Below are 6,983 nucleotides of genomic sequence, written 5' to 3'. Positions count from 1 at the left end.
CTCCTGGCCTCAAGTGATCTGTCCACCTTGGCTTTCCAAAGTGTTGGGATTACAGGTGTGAGCCACTGCACCTGGCCCACTCTAGTTTTATCATCCAAGCTAACACAGAACTCTACTGGCCCATCACTAACCTTGACAATCTTGATAGCTTACCTAATTGAAACGGTAACTTACACAGATTTGAGAAAAGTTACGTTTACATTTTACATCTTACCAAGAAGCAGTATTTTTGTTTGTTTGGTTTATCAATAGTGTGCATTTAGGTAAGGGGCCACCAAAGCATCGAAAGGTTGGCCAATGAGAAAATTCTAATAGTGAGAACTCATATTTGAAGGAGTTAAGGTAGAATTTGCATCTGATAAGTCTCAGAACAGGGCTTTGCCACCTTCGAGAGTTTTGATAGGTTATCGTTATGTCATTTTTTAAAATTATCTAACTCTAACAATTTCACTCACCCCTACCCATCTACCGCCCGCACCAACACAAGAAGACATTTATGAATTACACATAGGTTCAAAGAATTTGGAGTTGGAGAGGATTTTAGGGAGAATTCCATCAAAGCCACTCGTATTAGTCAGCTCAGGCTGCCAGAAAAAAAAAAATCATGGACCTGGTGGCTTACGCAGCAGAACACAGTGTAGAGGCTGAAAGTCAGATCAGGATGCCAACACGGTTCGGTTGTGGTGAGGGCCCTCTCTCTGGCTTGTGGGTGGTGGCCTTCTTTCCTGTTTTGGAAGTGACCATATTCACGGGGTTCCCACTGACCAAACCATACCCTCTGCACTGTCTTCTTGTTTCCTATCAGATGGAAGTGGTGTGTGTTCATGTGTGTGCACATGCATGCGTTGTATGTGTGAGAGAGAGACAGAGATGAAAAGAGTCCCTGAGTGAGAGATTTTTAATTATTTTAAGAAGATTTGTACATTGTTTTCCCATTGCTTGTTTTTATTTTTTTAAATCATTTTTAGTGCTATGAATGGCTGTGTCATTTTTTGTTGTTGTGTCATCACATGGCAGAGAGAGAGAGAGAGAGAGAGACAGAGAGAAAGAGAACTCTCTGGTGTCTCTTTTTATAAAGGCACTAATCCCATCATGAAAGCCTAACCCTCATGTCTTCATCTAAACCTAGTTATCTCTCAAAGGCCCTGTCTCCCAAACCACCACATGGCGGGTGGTGAGGACTTCCACATACGCATTTTAGGGGGGATGCAGTTCAGCCTACAATACCACTCATGAAGACTTTCTTTATGTTAACATGAAATAACTGTATCTATTTTAGAGAATTCCATTACACTTCTGGAGCTGGTATATATCTGACAGAATATCAAAATATATATCTGACAGAATATGCCTTACTTTTGTTCCTTGCTTTGAAGCCTTATTGTGAGTTGGAACTGCTGGATTTGATAGAAGATTCTTGGAAATTAAGCCAAAATAGAGGCAGAAAATGAAGATGCAGTGAAAATCTTGGAGATGAGGATGAAGGGGTCTTATAGCTGTGTTGCAGAGAGAAGGGAGGAGATGGTGCTCCAAAGGGGGCACTGCCTTCCTGAGGCAGTGAGTAGAAGGATGGAGGCAGATGTCAGGTGGGAGTAACCTGAGGGAGGCTGAAGAGGAGGCGCTGTCAGTGGAATTGCCCAAGAATACAACCATCCTCAGAAGTCGCATCTTGCAGGGTGAACACCTGGGCATGAGCCTCCCGGCTCAATCTCACGCGATTTTCTTTCCACTTCATGTGAACAGCGGTGCTGCTCAGTGTGGGTATCCCCAGCCAATGCGGCAGCCTCCTGACCATCATTTGGAAATTGCCTGTAACCTAGAGTGACTCCTCAGTGGCTTCTGTCTCTTCATTAGAAGGATACTAAAATTATTGAATACTGGGAATGACACCCATAGAGGCAACATGAGCCCAGTGTTGGTGATTATGGAAGTTACCAAACTTGGACATTTGATCCACTGCTTACTCTTTCATAAGCAAATTAGACCGAGCCAGGATTTACAGGGAGCATGTTCTCAGATATATGACTTAGGATTCAAATTTTTTTTTTTGCTTGGAGATAATTTGATATCTTCAGTCTACATTCATATAGAAATATGTATTAAGTAAGCTTTGAGTGTTCCAGCAGAGGATACTTTTAAATACAGTATCCAGTTCTCTTGGTGTATTTAAATATGATTTATTCAACAAAGGTTAAGTTTGCACACAGCCTTTCGGTCTCATCTCTATGAACAGCAAGGTGGACTTTCTTTGTGTGGACACCAGACAATGGCAACTGTCCATTTTCTGGCAAGGAAAAGAGCTAGTAGGTATTTTCATTTTTTCAGTTCAACTGTGAGAACACTGACCTGCAGAAGCCCCAAAGGCAGGGTATCGATTCTTCAGCCTGGTGTGTTTCCATTGTTTCTTGGGTTTTTGCTTTGTTAAGCCCATGTGTAGCATATTTCAAAAAATAGGTCGTAAACATTCAGTTTGGGAAGAGTCTCCTTAAATGATGCCGTGGAACTGTTAAGAAGACTAGAGTTCATTTACTTCATGGAGACTGTGGAATGTTATTGACAAATGATGTTTTACCATCATTGACACTTAACACAAGGAGATACAGCAAATTTGCTAGACAGTCTTCATAGATACATGCATAGATGGCAAATACGTGCGTACAACATTCTTTAAATATTGGTTTTTATACTAAGTATGAGAATTTTTCACTGGTTAAGTTTATTCGTTTAACTGAGCCAGGTAAATATTCAGTTAACTGAGCCAGTAATTCAATTTCTGTTTGGCTTAGGAAGTGGCTCCTACCTTTCATATTACCACGCCTGTTTTGGAAGTGGCTGACTGTTGTCACTGGGCTCCCACTGACCTAAACCATACCCTGACACTGTCTTCTTGTTTCCGGTCAGATGGAAATGGTGTACACATGGGCCCGCATGTGCATGTGTGTGTGTCAGAGAGAGACTGGGAGAAGAGCGAGACTGGGATGGAAAGACTCTTTCCCTGAGTGAGAGAGATTTTGAATCATTTTTGGGAGATTTGTGTGTTATTTTCCCATAGCTTGTTTTTATTTTTAAAAACATTCTCTAGTGCTGTGGATGGCTGTGTCATTTTTGTTACTGTTGAGCTACAAGAAAAACACTGGCAGTTATGACAGATTATTAAGTCAGAAGAATTTCCTGAAGAAAATATCCTCATCTGTTATATAAATGTTCTTGTTTTGTTTTCTTATTAAAAGGTCTCAACTCAGTTAGTTATGAAGCACCTTATAAATATTTGTTATTTGAAGGAAATATCTAATGAAGACTTTCTACTTCAAAATGATGATCAGCAAATATTTGTTGAGTGTCTACTATGGGCAATATATGGAGTTAGGTATTCTGAGGCATAAGGATGAAAAGCACAAATAAGACAGAGAAACATGCACATGGTGTTTCCTTTGCATTGTTTCCAAGATGCTTTAGGGGGATAATGTCATGGAACAATTGGCTGTCTTTATAAGTGAGTTTTATGATATATAGCAATATGGACTGTCTCTAGTTTAGGATGGATTGGGTTCTAGAAATTCATTTGAAAATTAGTTGTTTGAAAATCAGAAAACATTTCCCTATGCTAAAATTTTAAGGGCATCTAACCTGCTTTTATAACATTGAATTGATTTCATCACCAGAGCTGCCCCTAGGGTATGAGGGAGTCCTTGGTCTTTTTTTTTTTTTCCTCATGGGACATCTGTTTATATAAGCAATTTGAGTCACCCAAAATCAGCATATGAGCATCATTCTGATGCCCAGTCTCTTCTGATCACATGAAATATATGCCACATTGGCCAGCAGAGACAACACACTTGCCAGGCTGCCCTCTCAGAACCAGGGCTTAGCCATTGCACCCTGGGTGGCCTCACAGGCTTGAGTGCTGGAGCTCCCTGGGGAACTTGGTTGACGGCACAGTGTGGGGAAGCAGTAAGGGTTTGGAGAGCTGCCAGAATGTGAGACATGGATGGAGACTCACACAGGTTCTAGTCCAGGCTCAGGGTGACTTCCCAGTTGGCACTGCCAGCCTTGGCCTGTCCCAGGCACCAGAAGGGACTCCAAGGCATGGGAATCCCTGAGTCCTGGGTTCTGGGCAGGACCCCTGCTTTCCTGAGTGTAAGAGTGATAACAGCAGTGACAATATTTCCAAGGGAAAGTGCATTATCAGTTTCCATCCAGAGTATGAATAGCACATTTCTGATGTGTCTGGCACACTTTAGGTGCTCATTATATTTGCTGAATGAATAAATCAATGGTTTGAGGCTAGGGTGCTCCTTCTGGTAAAAGGGTAGGCTGAAGTTTACGTAAGAAAAGGCACTTCTGTGTGTGGGTCACCATTCAGCTGTTCTGCTTTAGGGGGTGAAGGTTAATTACAATCAGTGGGTTAGAACTGGGAATATCAAACCTGGAATGGCATCTCTCAGCTCTTTGGCAGACACTGATCAAAAGTTGAAAAATCACAAACTTTAAAAATTGTTGTTATACTTCTGAAGAATTATAGATAAAAAATATTGTAGAAGACTTACACAAATTCAACTTAGTTACAATTTTGATGAGACTTAGAATTTCTAATACTCAGATCGACACCAACTTTTGAGACCCAAAGTGAAAATGTGAAAAAAATACTTTTTTCAAACAATAATTTGTAAGAAGATAATTCACACACTCTTCACTGACCTGTACAGAAGGTCCTGCCGCTGCTGAATAATCCTCAGATTAATTAGGAGTTAATATAGCAATTGCGTCTTAAAGAGTTTTCCTCATATAGTCGTAAGTACTTAAACCCTCTTCTGCACACCCTGACTGTAATGACATGTCTCTGAATACTCAGGATGGCGTATTGTGTATGGCTGTGGCATCGCAATTTTCCCAGTAGCTGCCATTGGTACCATCCTCTGCAACTGGTGAGAAGGAAGTTGAGCATATTCATTATTCCTTTGTTGCTTCTGCAGAGACAACCACCTGTAACTGTACTTTGCCAAATGAGTGTGAGGTAGACGGTGACTTTTCGTGATAGAAAGATATTTTCCTTTGTTGGCTTAATGCCAACAGCGGCTGAAATAACCATTTAATATAATTAGTGATTATTAGGTCTTTGTACAGTAAATGCTTTGCTGGAATAATAGCAAACGGTTTTAACAACAACTACACCAATGGATCAGGATGAGTGGATTTATGATTAGTGGGGGCTTATCACAAGGTGGGCCCAGAAGACCTTTTGGCCCTGAGCTCACATTTATGAAAAGTCTTGAAATTTACATGTTCACATTACTTTGAAATGAAGCTACGTGTAGTCACAGGGCTACCTTGCCAAGACTGAACATTTAAAATATCCTGTTATTTCTGTAACCCTGCTTCAGCTTGTATTGTGTTTTAATACCTTGAACACCTTAAAACATGGAGGTGATCCAGCAGTCTCCAGATGCAGATTGCAGGGCGGCCCCAGTAAGCTGCCCAGTCACACTCTGCATAGACATAACCTTCTACTCTATGGTGTAGAAATGAAAGGCTTTGATGGCTTTATTTTCCCAGCCTAGACACTTACGAAATAGAAAAGCTAAAGTGGGGACAAGTGCATGGTACCTGACATTAGGCTCATTCATTCATTCACTCACTGAATGAAGATTGACTGAGTGATCAGACAGACTGAAAAAGAGCCCAGGCTTGGCCAGGTATTGTGGGGACCAAATAAGTACTGCGTTAAGGAGGCAGCACAGGACTGGTATGAAGTGAGGACTCATTAAAGTTAGCTGCTGGAAGTAGTAGTACTACTTGATAATGGTAGTGCGTGTTAGGTGTTGTGCTAGGTGCTGGAATCAAAAGGTGGAAAAACATGTCCCTATTTTCTAGAGGCTTTGTGGCCTAGGGATATGGGGAAACAATTGCAAATTCAGCTGTATAGGAACTATAGCTGTGTGTAGAGTGGGGACCACATAAAGAGGCAGTGTTGAACTCTGCCTTGGATGTAAAGAGGGGTTCATGGATGTCAGAGAAAACCCCCATTCTTGTTTCATCCAATTCCTGATTAGCTGGGAAACTTTGGGCAAATCATTTGGCTGCTCTGAGTCTCATTTCTCTGATTTACAGAATGAGGAGGCAGACTAAAGCAGCTCAAAGATTTGCCGAACTCACCGTGAGGTAGAACCGAAGTGGGCTCAGGTGCTTTCCGTGACATAAGTCAAGATTCTGATTTTGTTACAGATTTATCATTATTCCTTGAAAAAAATTCAGCTATGGTTGACTTCACTTCCTAAATATCTCATACTGAGCTAATTTCGAGCTAATTTCCAGTTTCAATAAACTTTGATAATGAAATATCTTCTGCCACACGTGGATAAACTTGTCTTGCAGAGTCCCTCATCCACCTGCTAGGTCTTGCTCAGAGATTTTTGGCAGTAAAGAGACTGGCGGGAGGCTTCCCACAGGGCCTTTAATATCTGCAGTTTCTTCTCCTGGAAACTTCGCAGCCATCTTTCATGAATCTAAAAATGTTAAGGAAGCAGGCAGGATGATGAATTGAATGTGTTGGTGTGTTTCTGTCATCCTTCAGAGCCAGGAATTGTTAAATGTCCATTTCCTCAGCCACATGCTAGGAAGAGTTTTGGTTTTAGTATGTTTCAGAAGTCCCCTGGCAGATATTGACACAAACATTATGATAAAAGAGAGTCACTAACATTTCCCATGCCAAATGTCTTAAACCCCCCAGCCTCTAGATTTATGTGTCCCCATCAGTGCTTGCGTCCAACCATGAGCAGGCGGTTTACTTGTGTCCATTTCTGGGGCTGGAGAGAGACCAGAGACCAAGAACTTTGGGCCTCCTCTGATGGGTTCTGTGAACCCCTAACGATGTCAGGACCCAATCTATCTCAGAAATGGTAGATATTAGCTCTTTAAACTGAATGAAAGCACAAATTGGCTCTTATAAAACATTTGCATTGCTCTACAGAGAAATTCCTTTTTCA

Source organism: Pongo abelii, chromosome 11 (assembly GCF_028885655.2).
Source record: "Pongo abelii isolate AG06213 chromosome 11, NHGRI_mPonAbe1-v2.0_pri, whole genome shotgun sequence".
Lineage (NCBI taxonomy): Eukaryota > Metazoa > Chordata > Mammalia > Primates > Hominidae > Pongo > Pongo abelii.
This window is presented reverse-complemented; position numbering follows the sequence as displayed.